The sequence below is a fragment of the Eublepharis macularius genome, chromosome 13 (genome assembly GCF_028583425.1).
Source record: "Eublepharis macularius isolate TG4126 chromosome 13, MPM_Emac_v1.0, whole genome shotgun sequence".
Taxonomy (NCBI): Eukaryota; Metazoa; Chordata; class Lepidosauria; order Squamata; family Eublepharidae; genus Eublepharis; species Eublepharis macularius.
The window spans coordinates 37,865,974-37,886,848 of NC_072802.1; positions in this window are offsets into that span (position 1 = coordinate 37,865,974).

Sequence of the window (20,875 nt, forward strand, 5' to 3'; positions counted from 1 at the left end):
TTGCTGTTTTGAAGGTCTCTAGTTAAAGGCACACTGTGAAGTTGTCCAGAAAAAGCCTGTAGTTTAGGGGTGACTGAATATTTCTTTCACTTCTTTTCATATTCATTTCTGAGGTTTTTTTTTTTAGTTCTAAGCATTTATGGTGGGGTATAGGTGCACTGTAGGCTACTGGAAAGCCATTGGCTTCCTTGGCAGGGTGCTGGAGAAACTATTTGAACATTGCTTTTACTGCTTCTTTACCCTCCCTTTGGATAGTGTGGGATTAGCTGGTCACCTTTTGAGGGGTGGGAAAGGATTTTTGGAGTCTCCTTCAAATTGTCCTGAAAGGAGGCCTTTTTGCCTGCTGGGGCTGCCAGACCTCCTGTTATGGCAAGAGGCTTCCCACCAGCAGGCCTAGTTGCCCATCACTGCTTTAAGTGGCAGTGGCAGATTATTATTATTTTAAAGCCATCATTGCATGTGCTGCTCTTAAACTTACAGGAAGAACCCAAAAGCAAGGTAGTGTAGCTCTGGGTGTGGCCTGTCAATTCTATTGCCTTTTCATCAGTGTCCAAGTCTTTTAACTGGTTAGGCCATAACTAGTTTAGTCTCTCATGCCAGAGTGGGATAGGGGTTAGAGTGTCAGACTAGGATCTGGGAGGCCCAAGTTCAAACCCTACTCTGCCATGGAAACTTGTTGGGTGACCTTGAGCCAGTCCCACATACTCAACTGAGCCTATCGATGACAGAAAACAATGTAAACTGCTTTGAGTCCCATTGGGGAAACAAAATAAAATAGATCTAGCAGGAATAGTGGAAGTTGCTACAGTACAAGGAGGGCTAATTGGCAAGTACCCTGAGCCATCTAAGAATGGGGGAGGGGCTGTTCCCATATAATCTGGGTCGGCTGGGAAGAAAATACTCTTGGTGGCTGAGCAGCATCACCCAAGTCATTAGCTGCTGTAATGGCACCCAGGAGGAGGGAAATTATACCTCCCTGCACTGCTTTACATGAAGATGAAGATAAATGATGTTAAGGTTGGAGCTGGGGTGGTTTTCCCCAAGTGCTGGTAGCCATGAATGGCTGCTTGTTAGCGGAAATACTAATTCAGGGATATTTAATTAACGGCTAAAATGAAATCAAAAGTGAGTTTGACTAAACATTAGGAAGAACTTCATGGCGGTTACAGTGAAATCCTAAGCAGAGTTACTGAAGTAACTGTGCTTAGGATTTCACTTTTAGAACCGTTCCTAAGTGGAACAGGCTTCCTCAAGAGGTGGCAGGCTCTCCTTCTTTGGAGGTTTCTAAGAAGAGGCTAGATGACTGGCAGCAATGATGATTCTATGACTCAATATGAATTTAGGTAGATTGGAAGAGGGGAGGGAGGGATGAGCTGGTGCCAGGCTCTAGTGGCCCTTTCTTACATTCCCAGGGTAGTGCCGATTGCCATTTTGAGATCAAGAAGGAATCTTCCTCCAGGCCACATTAGCTGGGAATCCTGAACATTTTTTGTCTCCCTTTAGGCATAGAACCGGCATAGAGGGGGAGAGGTAGCTGTGAATTTCCTATCCTTGGGTCACTTCCAGCTCTGTGTTTCCAATTAATTCACACAATGGTGTCTGGTGTCTTTTTGGGGGTACAGGTACATTTTTTTTTGGTCAGTTGAGTTATCCACTTTGTGATGTTAGTTTTGTAGATGCCTTTGGACTATATAAGCATTTTTCCCATGGCTGTTACATGGGTCTATAGTTGTTATATGCAATATATGCAGTGTTTATACAGATATTATACAAGTACTGCTGATCTGGTGCTCAGACATTGTTGGAAAGACATTTTACAGGGGGGAAAGTATGAGGAAATGAAAAATAGTGAAGAATCACGCAAAGGAGAAATGAAACTCAAATGGGCATTTGGAGGCTGAAACAGAAATTTAAAACCATCCATACTGGAGTATCACATTAAATGCTGCAATTTAAAATTCACTTTCCTTGGAGCAGGCTCTGTTTCCTAACAGGGGACTTCCTCCCAAGTAGACCTGCCTTGGCTTGCTTCCAAAGTCTCTTTTGCAATTGTTAGCGTCTTCCATTTGTAATAATGTAATCCTTTCTCCGTTTAACACAATGTCAAGACAAAAAAAAAATCTGTTTGTGAATGGTTCTGTTAAATAATGGTATATGCCAATGGCTATGTGGAAACAGGAGTTAGAATTCGTCTTTGAAATGTATTTAAAAGCCAGAAGACTATAACAATTCTATGTGTGAGTTATTCTTTACTTTAAAAAAATCCCCAGGAGCAAAATGAAAATAAATGGATTAGCAGCATGGATAACACAGTTTTCCTTTTGGTAGTTAGCATCTATTATGAATTAAGTATTAAGAAAAAATTCATAATGTCCCTCACCTCCAAGGGAGAAAAAAAAAGATATTAGAGGATCAAGTTCTCATCTCATTATTACCCCAGCAAAGAGGGAATAGCATAAAATATGTGCAATGAGCATTCGATTCTTTTGCTGTCAGCACTTGTTACAAAAACCCTTGGCGATCACTGTTCTTTACTCAGTGCCTCAATGAGCAACATTTCCTGTTCAGTTTATAATGGCAGGGGGGGAAGGGGGGAGGAGACAAACTTCTTGCAAACGGCTTTCTCCACCACGGAGCTATCAAGGGAGGCTGAGTGAATCAAGTTAATGGGTTGCCGTGCTGACCCGAAATGCAATAGAAGGACGAGGAATTGCTTTGTCGGCTGGCAGATGCTCTGGATTACAAATGCATGTGCCCTGATAGATGTAGTATGTCTAGGCTTCAGGGCACATGTCAGAGCTACTGATGACCCAATCCAGATGTTTATGCATGCAAATGCTAAAATGATCATGAGGATTTTTTGGCCAGAGGGAGGGAAGGCTTCACTCTGGGTGGGGTGATTGATACTTATCTGGAAACTGGCTTTCATTGAAAATGAGTGGGGATGCATTGTTACACAAAAAGCTATAGCTCATGGGCTGAGCATTGCATGCCAAAGCCCCCTCCCCCCAAGCTTAAATGTTGTCAGGTCATAAGGTTGTGAAAGACCATTTTTGGCCTGACAGCACTGCTCTCAGACAAAGTAGAGCGAGCAATGCTCCATCCCACAAAGCAATTCATAATGTTTATGGGATGTGTTAATGTTTAAGGAAACCTAGAAGAGGCCTTTTAAGTAGGCCAGTACCACAATCCTCCAGTTGCAGATGGGGGACTGAGACTGAACAAATGATGGATACCTAAGATTGTGCAGTGCTATTATAACCATAGGCATTCCTGGAAAAGAACAAGAGCATTACTTAAATTCTCTTTTGATTCTTTTTCTCAGTTTGACTGCATCAATTGCATATAAATAGTGTAAAACTGAACAAAGAATGCTGAGCTGCTAGCATCTGCTATATGCTAGGGTTGTCTGTAGATTGCTGGCAATTGATGGGAAAGGCAGGAAATGCAAAGCATTGCCATTCTGTCAGCATGACATCACTTCTGGTACAAACCCGGAAGTGACATCATGCTGTCAAAAGGATGGCAATTTTCCTCACATCCCCCCCCCCCCCGCCATGCTACCGAGCAGTGGGAAGGGGAGGTCAATGACTGCCAGAGGGAGTTCTCTCATTATAGTGGGAGACCTGGCAGCCCTATGTCCTCTCTTTCCTAATATGTAGATTAGTTGATAAAAAGATTTGTTACCTGTTGACAGCAGGTAGATTGGGTGTTAAGTAACCTTGGTTACAATATCTGTGGTGGTTGTTGTGGGTTTTCCGGGCTGTATTGCCATGGTCTTGGCATTGTAGTTCCTGATGTTTCGCCAGCAGCTGTGGCTGGCATCTTCAGAGGTGTAGCACCAAAAGACAGAGATCTCTCAGTGTCTCTGTCTTTTGGTGCCCGGAAAACCCACAACAACCAGCGTTCTCCGGCCGTGAAAGCCTTCGACAATACAATATCTGTGGTATTTGATAACATATTGACATTGTAAGGCATTTTGAGTCTGCATTGAGTGGAGAAAAGCCAGTAGAAAGTAGATAGACAGACAGACAGACACTTGTTCTGCTGCGAGCTTTGTGGTCTACTGAATACACATCACTTTTTTTTTTAAGTTTGAGCATGTGTGGTAAGACTAAGAATCTCCACTCTCTCTGTGCTGCCATTTGCTAACTGTTGAAAGTTTAAGTCTTTTTACTTAGAAGACAGCACAAGAGCGGCTACACTGAGATTAACACCAATCCTTTCACCCCCACTGCCTACTATTCATGGAATGATCTTCCTTCCCCCCCCCACACCGCCTTTTTTATTGTTCTCTGCAACCAGAGAAGAGCAATAAAAGAAAGCTGGTTCCATGCAGGGAAAGCTGCAGGATGGAAACGTGTGTGTGAGAGGGGGGGGGGGACTCCATTTAGCCAGGTCCTAACTGAACGAAATAATCTTCTTAGGTTTGTGTTGAGGAAAGTTCCATCTCCACGAAGCTGTTGTTCTGCTTGTTTTGTACTAGCTCATTCACTCATCAGAAGGGACTGTTAAATGCCAACAATTCTGTTTTAAAGTGCTTAAGGCCGCAATGATACTGCCCTTCAGGAGCAGTAAAAAAAATCGGACGGGAAGATGAGAAAGGAAAGGAGCAGAGCCCGCACCACCTCTGCTCATCTGGGAAGGAAACAGAGGAGGTGAGCGATGCGCACAGTTGAGCTGCTGCTTGGTGTAATGGTTGCTGCCCAATGGCAAAAGAAGCATTAGGGGACCTGATGAGGGAGGGTGTGGTTAAATCTGCTCTGGCCAATCAACTTGTGATAGGAAAGGAAAAGGGGGGGGGGAGGCAAACATTTTACACTTAGTTTCACCGGCCCAAGTGCGAGCATCTGAGGCAAAAAAAAAGTCAGGATATGTCCGTAGTCAGATACCCTGGGGAAAACCTAACATAGCCCAGAGCTGTATCACATGACTAACTCAGAAGTATAAAAGGCAGAAAAACATGGGATTCAAAACGGTAATGAATGCACTGTAAAGACCAAGTGTGAAAGACTTCTCTGATTTCTAAAACAATGATTTTCTCTATTGGGTATCAAATCTCACTTGACACATCCCAGCAGCTTTAATGACCAAAACAGTGGTGGTGTCAGGCTTTGCCTTAGATGCCACGGTGTTGGGCACTGCAGTGCCTGGCTCTGACCACAGGGGGGCATCAGGGATTCTGCAGGATGCTGCTCTGTGGAAGGAGGGGCAGTATTCATCACCCTAACACCCTCTCAGTCCATTCTCCGGCCTGCTCAACCTATCCCAGCCATCACTCGCACTTCTCTCCTTCTCCTTCTTCACTAACCTCCCTCCTCGCATCCTCATACTCTCTCACTTCCCTCCACTCCTACTCCACGCCATCACTCCTAAACAACCAACAACACCCTGTGGGTGAACTTCCCTTTTATCCCTTCACCAATTCCCTGCTCCACCTGTCAGCCATGCTCCCTCTGGCCCTCTAGCCACGCCCTTGGCTGACTCAGACAACTGCACCTGGGTTTGCTCTGCAGGCTGCCCAGGGCAGTCACACCTGTTCCTCCTTGGCTGGCTGCCAATCTTTCTCTACTGAGCTGGCTGCTTAGGGCAGAGACACCTGTGCCTTCTTGGCTGGCTGCCAAGCTTTTCCTGTAGAGTGCCTCAGGCAGCTCCACCTGTGGCTGCTTGTCTTCCTGCCCCACCTGGCTCTGGCTAATCCCTTCTAGCCTGCCTGCAGGTTGGGGTGTGGCCCTGTGGTGCCTTGACTGCCTTCCCTCTACTGCTGGTAAGGTTTCTGTTAGCTGCTGGCTGGCTGTCCCTGCTTCCTGTGCCCTCTCCCTCTGGTCTGGTCTCCTCTTGGTTGTCCTCACTCTCCCTGCCTGGGCTCCTACACTCCCAGTGGAGGGTGGAGCTAGCTGGCCTCCACTTGCCCCTTCAATCTCTCTGAGGCTTGGGTGCTTCTTTCCTTCCCTCTGGTGCTGGCATGTTCTGGCCCTGTGTGTCTGCTGGGGCAGCTGGGCAGCTGTCTCCCAGCTGTCTCCTGTCCTCTCCTCCCGGCAAGTCCAGGGGGTATGCCTCAGACCCCGAACAGGTGGTTTTTCTAAGAAGTACCAGACACAATGTTTTCATTGATGGGCCACAATATTCTCTAGATATCAGTCTGGGGGATGGAGGGTCACACTTCATAATAAAGTCAGTGTCATATAGCAATACATGATCACATTAAGGAATTTAAGACTCAGTCCTTCTCAAACAGTTCTTCTACTCTGATTGCAAATTTTTCCACAAGGTTATTTCCCATCACTGCTGCCTTGAGGTTCTTTTAGAAGGATAAGTTAGATATTGGGTTGGATCCAGACAACTTTTACATTGGTGAAAAAGGGAAAAGGAAACACACACTCCTTTGATCCCCACAATTTTGTCATAAAACCTACTGGGACAGAAGCTATGTGCGACAGGAGTTGTAGTAAGGAGAGAAAATAGGTGGGATTGAGTGAAAAAACTGGCTGGATCCAACCCCTGAACCAGGGACTTTATACAGATAAAACATGTACTTATTCAATTAGCTACAACCTCACTCCCCAGTGAGTCCATCTGCTCAGTATGATATGAGGTCATACTGAAGATGAATGTACTTTTTTGAACAATCTTCTCAAAAGGCAAAATTGATCACCCTTCCAGGAGGTCAAATACTGTTCTGAAACCAAACCTGGCCCACAAGTTGACCATCCAGAATAAAATATTCTCATTTCCCCCTCTTTCAAATGATTTTACCACAGTAATATATCCTCAAAGGGTTTGTTTGACTCAGTGTGAAGACAGGCTAATAGGTAAGAATAAGCCTCCCCCCTCAGCTTAGAGGGTAATGTTTTGTTTTTTATTAAACCATATACACTTCATTATGCAAGGTACTATATCTTCCTGCTGTTTCTGAATACAGAAAGTGTACAAAAACACCCCCAAAGAATCCTGCTCATAGAGCAATATCAAAACAGCATAGCAATCTTGTAAGCAATAGGAGGCACACACTTAAGGGGCCACATTCAGTTTTATTTCTAGTCATCTAACACCATTTGGGGCATTTTGTTTTAGCTGCTTCAGGAGAATTGGGGCTTTAATAAAGGCTTCTCGACTTCATGAGAAGCAGAACCTTCCTGCAAATATGTATTTAATATATGTCACAGCGCTGACCTGTTGCAGAGCTCAAGGCCATACATCTTAACTTCACCTTTCATTATTATCTGCCATTTCCAGACCTCAACCTTTGCTGCCCATTTCTAAATGTTCCTCTTGACAGAATGCCAGAGAAATCCAAGTGGCAATGAAGAATCATTCTTCCAAATGTCAGTTAAGAACAGAATGCCAAGAAAAAAGTTTCTGGAGGGGGAGATGTTTCTTGTAGAATCAGGGGGGGTAATCCTTACATCATGCAGAAGCAAATCCAGATATGCTCAAGCCCATACATGAATGCAGCCAATCCCAGCTTTCTTTAACAAGCACATCCGTTCATTAAGCTTCTGTATTTAATATCTATATTGGTATCAATATGAACATCTAACTTTTTTTTACTGTCTTTCTTTTGGGGAGCTCAGTGCAATATACATGGTTATCCTTTCCTTAATTTTATTTTATCCTCATAACATTCCTGTGAGATAGGTTAGGCAGACATGAAGTGATTGGCCTAAGATCAACCTATGAGCTTTGTGGTGATTAGAACCAGCGCGGTGATTAGAATTTTGAATTAGGTCTGAGGAAACCAGGGTTAACACCTTCACTCCTCCCTGTAACTCACAGGTAGAGATGGGCATGAACAGCAAAAGAAAAACTGAGGCAAGTGGGGGCACTCCTCCTCTCTAAAAAAATCCACGAACAACCCAATCTGCTGTTCATGAACAAGCTGTTCGTGAGGCCCCATTCTAAACGAACAAGTGATCGTTGCAAGCCTCATCCATTGCATTCATCAGCCCTTCGTCAAGCTAGACAGTCTGGCGCCTTTCAATCACAATTCCCCTGGCAACATAGGCATGGACTGTCTGAACTCTGTCTGAACTCTATCTGAACGCCTTCTGGCTTTCCTTCTGGTTTGTAAGTTGTAACCCCTCAAAGTAGCTTCCAGCAGACAGTCCAGTTTTTTCCACTGTGAAAAGAAAATGACAGGAAAGGGAGGGACCCATGGATTCCATGGAGATTCTCTCTGCCCCTCTCGCACTGGGCCGCAGCAGCCTGGCGGTACCTGCTGTCCTGGTGCAAGAGGGATGGAGAGAATCTCCCCGCCCGTCTCACACCAGGCCGCAGCAGCCTGGTGGTGGTGACTCTCCCGGTGCGAGAGGGACGGAGAGAATCTCCCCGCCCATCTCGCACCAGGCCGCAAAAGCCCGGTGGCGCTGGGGGTTGTGGGGTGTTTAAAAGGCCCTGCCGCTTGCAAGTGGCAGGACAGGGCCCTTTAAACTTTCAGCTGGCAGGCAGAAGGCGGGAATCCCCCCCCCCCGCCACCTGCCAGCTGGTTGTTTAAAGGGATATTTAAAGGGCCAGGTAAGTGGGTTGGAGGGGAGGGGGCTAAGTGCGGGCTCCCACGAACAACAAACAATGAACTTGTTCCTTAAACAGGTCAGGTTTGTCAATGTTCATTGTTCGTTGTTCGTGGATGGCCATGAACAACTAACAGCGTGTTCAGTTTTTTTCCCCGTTCATGCCCATTTCTACTCACAGGGTGACCATGGGCCTGCCACTCTTTCTCAACTTAATCTCTGTCACACAATTCCTTTGAGGAAATAGCATATATACCACCCTCCTTTAACATTGTTTATGGAAATGTTCTTGACACTGTATGGAAATGCCTGCCCTTGTCCTTGCCGCTAATTGTACTAATCTCACACTACGTAATCCACCTTGAATCTCAGTGAGAAAGGCGGAATATAAATGACATAAATAAAATAAAATAAAAACCCCTTGGAAGAACAATGGAATAAAAACTGATCAGGCAGCGCTACCCCCCTTAGATCAGAGGTAGCCAAAGCAGATTTAGACTGTCTGTACATGCAGGATCAGGAACTCATATATCCTAAGTGCTGCAGAGGTTATTGGTGGACACTTCAAAGCAACTGTGTAAAAGGTAGGGAACAGGTCATAGGCGAAACTGATCTATTCAAAAGAGAGGTAAGAAGGAACCAAATAGTTAATGGCAAGGCTAAAATGCTGTCCACAAAGACTAGGCTGTTTCTTGTGCAGAGAGTGAGGTGGAGCCTGAGAAGAATAACACAGCTCTTTCTCTACTCCACTCTACCTCCTTAAATATTTAGTGTAGAGCACTAGCATGCTGATGAGGAAGCTCAAGGCTTCAGCTGGATCCTGACATAAGGCATATGATCTACTACTGTGGTTCTTCTCTGCTGGGAAACAGGCATTGATAGCATTTGTAACTATTCAGTGAGATGCTTTCAAATTGTGTTATTTATGCATATGGTGCAAGTGCTTTCTCCTGACTTGTTCCCCCCCTTACCCAAACCACAGCCCTAACCTTTTTGAAGGGAAGTAACAGATCTTCCAGTATAATTTTCTTGCAGGGTTGATGGGCTTCATAACTTCCGCAGTGCATGTGTGCCCACAGTGCTTCTATGTAAAGAGGATGAATACCTCCAATAGTAAAGACACAAATGCACTTATGGCGATGACCCATCATACAGCCTTTCACACACCCTTGCCACCCACCCTAACCTCCCTTCACAGGTTTTGGGCCTCCAAGGCACATAAAGTCTGGTTACCACATGCCACCTGTCTAGCCTTCACTATAGCAAGAGGAGAACCCTGACCCAAATCCTCAGGGCCCTCTCTCTCCTCTTCCAGAGTTTCCACCAGACAGGCACCCAGTTCCTTGTATTTACATCCTGTAACTCTGCTACAGCCCAGGGCTATTGGGGAAAAGGGAACATAGAAGTTACTTTCCCTATATATATGCTGCACCCATTTAATATGACCAGGGTGTTTGAGCCCAATGTGTGGGATATTTTCCTTCAGCTAATGATTTCAAGACAGTCAGGGTTGAACACAACAAAAATGAGCTTTATTTACAAGATGAAACATAGGAATGAATGGATTTTATACTAATAAACAAACGAGTTACAGAGAATGTTTCAATTAACAGAACATGTTTGGAATCAGCCAGCAATATCTTGGCTGCCTCTCCTCAGCAGAATCAAATCCCTTCTCTCTTCTCAGCCTCTCAAAAGCCTTCTCTCCCTCCAATGGACACTAAGAGCGTAACTACAAGTGACAAATGCACAGGTTGGACACTTGTCAGCTTCCCTCAAGTTTTGATGGGAAATGTAGGCATCCTAGTCTTGCAGCTTGGCTCTCTGACTGCTGTTCAATGGACTTTTCAACTGTCACTTGTCCAACATTCCGCCAAGGTGCCTACATTTCCCATCAAAACTTGAGGGAAGCTGACAAGTGTCCAACCTGTGCCTTTTGTCACTTGTAGTTACGCTCTAACTCTCATTGACCCAGCATTCTGCCTTCTCCCATCGGCTGTCTCTGAGAAGTGGCAGAGCTGAATCCAGTCCTGTCCTTCACAGCACTCAAAACCCTTGTTTCAAATTGTGGACAAATCAGCAGTGCAAAAGTACGTGGTGGTGCTTGACCTGTCAGTGCAAGCTGGATGAGATTGATTTTCTAGCACATTATTTGCAAGAAACACTAAAGGCAAACACATATATCAGTATTGTAACATCATTCTAAAACACCAACTTTTTTTAGAAGGATGAATGTGTGAATACTCAGGGATAGAGCAATACGGCATTTCCTTGGTAAAACATGGGGCTATCTGAACAATTCCTGTTCTCAGATGGGTTTAAATGGCACCATTATCCATCTTCCTTAAATGTGGTCTTGGGAGGGGGGACTCTCAATGCCATTGGAAAAACCACTGAATTAAATTGAGTTTACGATGGAAATGAATTTCTCTCTTTGTGCAGATGTGAAAACAATGAGCAATCAGCGTAAATGGATGTATGTGAAAGAGGAGATGATGCGTGGATCTTCTAATATTATCTTTCAGGAGCATGGTCCTTCAGCACACCATAAAAAGCTGTTCTAAAATTTACCTTTCAAATGCTTATAATGAACACAATGGCAGTCTCTTACAATCCTCTAAATTTCAATAGCATAAGGAGCTATAACAGGGTGAAGGCATTTAATCATCATATGCATTTTTGGGGGTCATACTTGGTTTATCTAAAGAAAGATAACTGAAATGTATAATCAAACCAATGTTACAAAATGTAGCATTTTCACTGTGTGCACATGCGGCGGTGACCCGACTGCCTTTGAAGTGCCAGGCAATTAGAATGAGTGGCAGAGAATGTGTGCCTCGTTTATCACTTTGCCCATTCTATTGGCAAATATATGACAAATTTAAAACCATGTGTGACAAAGGCTCGGGACAGCCAACACCAATTGCAAGCTATTAAACCAAAAGTCTCACAGAAGTATATTTTTATACTTGAAAGAAGTATATTTTCCAGTCCTCCACAGAGAACTGGAAAATAATTTTGACATTTGCATGAGGGAAACAGAGTCTGATTGTCATTTTTAGAAATCATAGACTGTATTAAACCATCCATGCATGGAAAGTACAGAGTTTTCAAGCATTCTTCTTCATTCCCACAGCCCCTTCTGACCTCTGAAAAGATAATTCCTGGATTCATGTAACTCGTGTGGAGAAACATCCATGCAGGTCAGGGTGCCATGGAGAGATGAGAAAAGGGGGTGCAACTGCCCACTTCTTTCTTTTGTGTCAGTGATCTGCTGACGCAGAAGGAGTACTTGTACTACCTTCCCCTTCTTACTCCACTTCCTGACTTGTGTGACTCCATGTGGGTCCCACAACCCTAGGAATCATCTTTCAGTATTCTGGGCAGTTATAGCAGGATACAGACTTGCTTCTCTATGGCCATGAACAGCAAATTATTTTTAACCAGGACTATCTTTGCAGGTTACAAAAAATATGTTAAAGAAACAGCAGTATTCGCGGTGTCACTTCCAAATGAAACAGAAAATGGATGAGAAACACCAGGACATAGCTGTTAAACTAGAGTCAGGAAGATGAGGGCTCAAATCTCCACTCTGTCATGAGGCTCAATTGGGTCAGTCACTGTCTCATACCCATCTGTCTCACAGTGTTTTTGTTAGAATCAAATGGAGGAAGAGAGATATTTAGGTGCTACCCAGAGCTCTTTGGTTGAAGGGGAAGATAAAAACACAACAGACAGAAACATGCAAAGGGCTCTTTAATCCCTTCTGTCCCTGTATAAATAACAGCAGGGGCTTTGGTGGAGGCCTTCCTAGAGGCACCTTCATTGTGTCACTGTCATTTCCATGTGCATGGGCATGAACTCTAGTGGCCTTTCTTTTCTCTATAGAAAGAGGATACATAGACCATTAAAACATACAAAGGCTAACTGGATATCTAATTAATTCTGAAGATTGTCATATTATTTGGCTCTTTCTTTTGATGGAATGTGACCTGAAGCATGAACACTCCTGCTAACTCTAGGGAAGTAGATTTTTAGAGTCGTCTCTTAAATGATAAAGAAAAAGGCCCCACATTTATCTTCATTTTAAAATGTAAATTTTTACAGTGAGCGGGGAAGTATATTATCCTGTAAGCCAACATGTATATGTGTGCTTGGCTTTGCCCTTCCCCTCACCCTGTGGGGTTTTCATATTATCTTTATAGCTGACTAGGGGTGTGAAATTCAGCATTCATATTCTGGTTATATAGCTGGATTTATGCTGATCCAGAATAATCCGCTATACTGGTTCAAAATAGAGGATCCCAGATCAGATCTAGGAAGCCAAATACTGATGAGCTGGATTAAACCAAGTTTATTCAAATTAATTTGGAAAACACCACAGGCCACCTTCTCTAAGCCTTTGTTTTTCTTTCCTGGATGGGGGTGTGAGGAAAGACTGTCTCTCTCCATCCATGTCCTCACAGCTCCCCATGCCACCGATGGGTTCCTCTCCTTGCATCTCTGCCTGCTGCCTCCTGTCCCCCACCAACCTTGCACCAGTCACATGCCACAGAGCTTGCCTCAGTACTTCAAGTCACTTTGTGTAACTGCCCTGTTGCTTGTAGCTGCTCTGTCTTTTTTCTCTGCAAGGGTTGTGGATTCCCATCCTGCCTCTACCCCGAAGCTCCAAAAGAGTCTTTCAAGCCACCACCAGCCACCTTTTGAACTCCATGGCTTGTCCGGCAAGCATCACCTCCACCCGCTTCAATTTGGGATTCTTTGGTTTGACATTGGGGTTCTCAGATTTGACTCAGATTCTCTGGTTTGACTTTGGTTCCCTTGCTGTAGTTTGGTTCTGTTGGGCATTGTTGGTTCAGCTTGCATTGGGAATAGGACTTGCATTGAGAATACAATTTACATTGGGACTGGTTTTGGCTAGAGGTTGCCTTTGTCTAAGGTTTATCTATGCCCAAGAAGTCTTGAAAATTCCCCTCCCTCCCCAGGAAATAATGGACGGTGGCTATGTGTTACCTGGAATAGGGCTCCTTGTGAGTAAGTGGGGAGAATTAGTAGCAAGGAGCAAGGCTATGTGAGAGAGATAACTATAGGATAACTCCACAAGTATTCATGAGATCCTTTCCCCAAGGTAGCAGCCGAGACTTGATGCTTTTAAGGTCAAAGAGTATTTTTATTTACAGAGGAAAAACCAACATACACACAAGAGGCAATTAAAAATGGTTGCTGTACACACACACAGAGTCCTAGGAAGCTGGCCATAAATTGGAATAGGGTGAGGGAGGGGGGAAGTATATTTACCAATCTCGGAGAGTAGAGCAGTCCAAGGAGGAAGAGAGCTTCAAACAGCCAGCATTCTCAGCCAGAGAGAGACTTAGGGAGGTGGCCGCAAGGGAGCAATGTGTTGAAATCTGTGCAAGTGTCCTATGCTCAGTCATGAAAGAGTTAAATTGTTATTCTGTTGTTCTGTTTGTTTAGTCAGATAGCTAGTTAGCATAGGACCACTTAGGCTTCAAGAGAAGTTCCCACCAGAGAAAGTGGGTGTCTTTAGTCTTAATGAGGGAATCCAGAAACGTCTATTGGATGAGCCAGTTTATTGGGGCGGGGGGGGGGGGGATTAGCTAGCAACATATACTAAGGTTTTATTGCTCTTTGTTCAGTCTGCTACACTACTACTACTTCACTAGACCATGCAATCTAAGCTTTTCTTTCTCTAGTACCTATTTGAGATTATCAAGATGTAGTCAGAAACTGTTTGTTGTTTTTCCTACCAAATGTACCCTTTTTGCCCTATTATGTAGTAAAGTATTTTTATTGAGCTAGAACCACAGAAGTCTGTCTACTTATTTCCATTGCACTATTATCAACCTCTGCTACTCTGCAAACTTATATCTCATTGCTGTGCAACCCCCAACACAATGCTTGGATCCAGTAAACATGCACAGTTTGAATGGGGCAAGAGCCCTGGTTCTTATAGGGCAAAACATGTCCTGAGGCTGAGGAGCCTCCTAGCCGTTGGTACAAAGACCGTAAAGGTCAGTTTCTGGGAATTACAAAAGTTTGATCACCTTGATTACTTGCTGCTGGGGTGTGTGAAAGGAAATGCAAAGTCTCTCCTGCTGGCTCACAAAAGGGCAGTTTACTAATGACTCTCCTTGGAGCTGGGTTGAATTTAGATATGAAAATGCATGTTCTCAGAGACAAATTATAAACTTATCAGTGCTGATTGATTGCTCCTCAATCTTAGGGTGGAAATTTCATCACAGAAGGAGGGTATCGGAATGTGCTAAGAGGGGTGACTCAGCGAGACCCTTTCTTATCACAGCTCGCGCCCGCAGCTGGTGAGGCAGTAAATACAATCACAGCAGTCACTCTGCAATAGCATGAATGTCCTATTCATGCTTGATCTCCCGGGCAGAATTCAGCAACTCTGGCGGGAATTCCCCCTCCTGCAGATCAGGCATTATGTATGCAGTTTTATGACTCAGTCATATAGGCACTTTTTCAGTATTTACATTTACATTTCATCCGAGAACAGATATTCTTCATATTATGCAATCTTGCTCTGAGCAAGAACAATAGTCCATCTAGATCAGTATTACCAACCATGAGAACCACGTATTGTCGAAGGCTTTCACGGCCGGAGAACGATGGTTGTTGGGGGTTTTCCGGGCTGTATTGCCGTGGTCTTGGCATTGTAGTTCCTGACGTTTCGCCAGCAGCTGTGGCTGGCATCTTCAGAGGTGTAGCACCAAAAGACAGAGATCTCTCAGTGTCTGTCTTTTGGTGCTACACCTCTGAAGATGCCAGCCACAGCTGCTGGCGAAACGTCAGGAACTACAATGCCAAGACCACGGCAATACAGCCCGGAAAACCCCCAACAACCATGAGAACCACCTTGCTAAAATCAAGTGCACAGGTCTGTAACACTTCCACATCCTCGTAGGTTTTATACAAGCTGGGGACCTGCAAGACTTGCAAGGGAGGAAAGTCATCTCCACACTGATTCCCACCTTCTCCCTCTTCCCAGGGGAGATTCCAGTAGGAGGAGGGATTTTAACTTTCCCCCAACTTGCTGTTCCTTCCCTCAAAAATTTCTTTTTACTTTTATATCCCCTTTTTAAAAAAGTATGTTTTACTCTAGTTTTTGTGGTTTCCCATCTTGAGGGGACAGATTTGGAGGGGGGAAATAATGGAAGGGAAAATGGTTAAATGCTCCTCCATTGTTGTTTCTTTGTTCAGAAAGTCTCTTCTGTAGACTGTAGGTGTAAAGAGATAGGCAGAACCCAGCTGAGACAAATCACTAGTGCCAGTCTTTTCCAGTGCTTCAGATTCCCTTGACATTCCTCACTTATTTTGCCTCAAGAATTGACATAGGCTATGACGATTGCTCCTTCTCACTGAGGGTAAAATCCAAAGGCTGTCAGGAAGGAGGTGCCGGTCCTGTGATCACCCAGAAAGCAGCACCCAACAAACACCAGGTTGCTTCCTTCAAAGTCCAGGAAGAGTCCCCTGTCAAGAAAACTAGGTTGGTTCTCTCACTTTCATCTCCTTTCACCTTTGCACTTCAGACTCAAACAGTGAACCTACCACTTCAGAACCACTTGCAGCTCCTGTGGCTGCTCCTCTCCTGACCTCTCAAGTTCCAAGAGGCCAAGAAGTGACCCAGCACTGCTGGAACACTTGCCTCTGTAATCAAACCTGGCACATTTAACTGATAGTAGTTTCTTATAACAACAGCAGCAGCAGCAACAACAACAACAACCAGTTTATATACCGCCCTTCAGAACAACTTAACACCCACTCAGATCGGTTTACAAAGTATGTCATTATTATCCCCACAACAAAATACCATGTGAGGTGGGTGGGGCTGAGAGAGCTCCAGAGAACTGTGACTAGCCCAAGGTCACCCAGCTGGCTTCAAGTGGAGGAGTGGGGAATCAAACCCAGCTCTCCAGATTAGAGTCCTGCGCTCTTAACCGCTACACCAAACTGGCTCTATCAGAAAGGAAGGGCTTGAACACCCTGCAAGAGTACTGAAGCCCAAGTTCACCCTCCAGTCTTTGCTATAACAACATTTGAGTTTCTTTCTTGTTTGAAACCAGTCTTGGTGATCCTGTGGTAGACCTGGCAACAGGGGAGACTGCCAGTCTGTTCTGCAGAACTTGGCCTAAAACAGGACAAGAAGAACCTTCATATTTGTCATATTTCCTTAGGTGAAATAAAAAATAAATGCAAACTCTACAGAATTTTGTGAGCTGTATCAGAATAAACAATAGCAAATGAAAGGTCGGGATGGGTGGCCAGCGTTCATCTGTCTGTATCAGTAGAAAAGAGCAAGAGTCCAGTACTGGAAAGGGACAAAAGAAATCTGTTGTCCTGGACACTGCCAATGCAGGCCACATTGGGCCTATAGGCATCTTAAATCAGCACTGGGCCTCAGCCAACCTTTCAAAAAAGTACAGGTTATCCTGGTTGCCATCAGTACATCCATCTAAATTGACCTCTAAAGACCTGGTTGTGCTATGGGTTAAAAACAAAAATCTTGCATGTGTTGAAGCTCTAAGCTCTAATAGACGTGGCTCATCTACACGCTGACATATTAGTCAGCCAAGGGAGGAGTGGGGGCAGGGAGGATATTTCAAGGCACAATTTGTTATTCTTCTCAGTAAAAATGGTGATCCATCTCTGGTCATGCTGAGGTCATCCTTCCTTCCTGTATGCAGCATGTGTCAACAGTGAAAAGGGCGTCAGTTTAATCAAACACAAAGCTGGGTTTTGTCTTCCTGTTGTGCAGCATATACTGGGCTAATGAAGCTACTGACAATTTGATTTGTAGGATCTGTGTTTTACTGGTCTGAAATATTTTCTGAGTTGCTGGAGAGAGGCCTGCATGATTGGATGCATCTGTGTGAGTGTATGTGAAAGAAATGAATAAGCTGTGCTTATTTATTGCCTACATTCCTTTTGCCTCTCAACCCAACCGACCTTCAAAGTAACTTGATCTTCTTTATTGCTGTTGTTTTCTGTCATTGGCCTTTACTTGAGAAACTTGTATTTTGCTGTAAATATATTCTCTCCATAGTTGTCCTATTATTAGGGCAGGAAAAAACACACACACATTTGACACTTCACATTCGTGATCTGAATGTACAGAACTATGGAAGTCTAAACTGGGTGGGTGGGACTTAAACTAACTTGCTATCAGCCTGGTCCCAGCACCGTACTGTTTCTGTCACTAGATCTAGAATACAAGAGGGGAGAGCCTTCAAACAAAAGTACCAAAACAAGAGAGGAAAATCTCAAAGAGACCCAGTACAGTATATAGATACTAAACTATAGATACTATAAATATAATCTCTATATATACAAAGTGCAAGTGCTCAAAGTTCAAGAATACAGTTCGGTAATTACATAGTATACAACACTGTTATTATATTAGCTGCATTAGCTGCCCTAAATGATTTTAAGGAGAAATGTGAAATATAAATTTTATAAGTAATGTCCATGCACATTAGGCAGCTTAAAACCAGATGCATCTTTTCACAGAGGGCAGCCTAAAACCAGCAGCACAAAAGATTTAGCAGAAAGCTCTTTGCAATAAAACTGCCTTGCAAGCTCTCCAGAAGACAGGCAGGTTATGGGAATGAAATGACCTTAAGTTGCCCTAGTGCATGATATGTGCCAGGAGATGGATGGGGGAGTATGACTCTGTTAATTTTCCTGGACCTCTCAGCAACTTTTGATACCATTAGGTGTCTGAAGAAGGGAGCTCTGATTCTTAAAAATCTTACACTCTTAAAAGCTTACACTCTGAAAATCTTGTTGGTCTCTACGATGCCACTGGACTCAAATCCTGCTGTTTGGCAGCTTTTGTTACCATCATTCATGGTATCTTCTGAACTGCCTTTTGGGATTGGGACTTGGAGGCACTTTTCTGCATTGGTTTTGGTCTTACATCAAAGGTAGGTTTCAGAGAGTGGTTCTGGGAGACTGTTACTCTGTTCCTTGGCCTTTGGCCTATGGGGTTCTGCAAGGTTCCATGTCATCGTCTGGGCTTTTCAGCATCTATATTAGAAGAGGTCATCAGGAGATTTGGGTTGAGTTGCCACCAATATGCCACCAATATGCCACCAATATGCCAATGACACACAGCTCTATGTCACACTTCCAGCAGATCCCAGGGAGGCTGTGGAAACTGTGAACAGGTGCCTGGAGGCAGTTTTGGAATGGATGAAGGCTAACAAACTGAAAATTAATCCTGATAAAATGGAGGTATTACTGGTGAGGGTAAGGTTTGACCTAGGAAATGGGGTATCTCCTGATCTAGATGGGGTTGCACTTCCTCTAAAGGAGCTGGTTTGTAGCTTGGGAGTGCTGGTAACATCACTGCAATGTACTCTATGTGGAGCGGCCCTTGAAGACTGTCTGGAACCTATGGTTGGTACAGAATGCTGCAGACAGCAGGAGTGGGTCACAGGGACCATATCACTCCAGTCTTGTTTCATTTACAGTGCCTCCCAATTTGCTTCTGGGCTCAATTCAAGGTACTGGTATTGACCTTTAAAGCCCTATATAATTTGAGGCCAGAATATCTTAAGAACTACTCTCATGTGAACCTACCCATCCACACCGGTCACTACAGAGGCCCTACCTCAGGGCCTGAGGCAGGGCCTGAGAAAGAGGCTTCTTGATCATGGAGCCAAAACTTTAGAACGCCCCAAGGAGATGTGCCTGTCTCCCTCTATCATTGTCTTCCACCAGCAGGTGAAGATTTTTTTTTTTCTGTTTTATTTGGCATATCCGCCAATAACTATTATTTGATGTATTTTTATTGGCTTCAGGGGCAAGGAATCTCACAGAGAAGTAACATTACAGCCTGCATTGAGTATATCCTAAAATCTGTCCTTTTTCAGTTGATTGACACTAAAATATTTGACACACTCTTTCTCTCCTGAATCCCATGCAGTGTGCTGATCGTATATCTCCCCAGTTCTCTCTGCTAGATTTTGTGACTAACACTATCAACTCGCCAGCCTCATTTTTAAAATACAGTATGCAAAATATTAGCTTTTTCTATTAGTTACCACACTGTGGCATGGGATGGCAATATGGTGTTTCTTCACTCGAAAAAAAGATTTCTCGTTTTCTTTAACAAAGTAGCAGTGAGCACCAATCAATATGGATTTTTAAATGATTGCTGTGTTAATATGTGTTTGCTTTTCTTAGCCAGCAGCTCTTAGACTCTGTTTGAATGTGATACAAGACTTGTTAAAAAGGAAAAAGAAATCCTGTGTAATGTTCTAGGTGCTTGGAATTGTGTTTTAAATGGGTCATCGTGAATCAATGTATGTCCAACTTTAGCGCACCAGTACCATATACTACTAAGCCACTGATCCTTGCTAAGATAACATGAACAAACTTCAGCAACTCATTTTAAACATGACAGCCAGGTAGGAGAGATTTCAGAGTTCTTACTGCTGTTTCAGCCAAAAGCTCTCTCAGTCTGATCTCAGTCTGATCTTTAGCAAATCAAATTTATGGTTCTTCATTTTCATGTTATTTTCTCTTTCTTTGTCCCATTGCTCATTGTAAAACATACATGTTTTCAACACTATATCCCTCCCACAAATCAGATCTGTACATGATATTATATGTGTGTGTGTGTGTGTGTGTATGTATGTATGTATATATAATAAGTATAAATAATGTACACATTGTGCATAAAATGCATAAAACTTGCATAGACAAAATAAAATTACATCAACAGAGAACTACCACTTTTGACTATAATATAAATGAATATTAAAAATAATGAAATTGAGGATATTTGCTTATTCCTACACCAAGGAGCATGATGTTATGAAAAAAATAAATGTGCTCTGAAAATAACACACAGGCTTCCCTGTGGGGATGGAACAATTAAATCCTAAATTACATTCCAGGAAGGGAGAGACAGGTATATATTGATGAATTTTGCTGGGAAAGAAAAATGATTCCTAGACTTATAACACCATTTGGGTACTCTGTCAAGGGGGCTGTTATGGAGCATTACTGGTCCCCCCACCCCCCTGCCCCAGCATCTTAAACTCCAGTGTTTAAGAGCAGGCCTTTACCTCTAAAGTCTGATTGGATTAGAGATGGAATTTCCAGGAAAATCTATACAACTGTCAACCTGGATCAGAGTTTTATGTTGAGACTGGAAGCAGGATGGGTGTCAAAATTTTGGAATCTGAAGGGACAAGATCGAAACATCTGTTTCTCCATCTTGGACCCATTTCCAAGGTTGGGCGAGGGGAGAATGACCACTTTTGTAAGCATAGGATTAGCTAGCAAGATACCTTCTCATATTTCTTTCTAGCATCCCT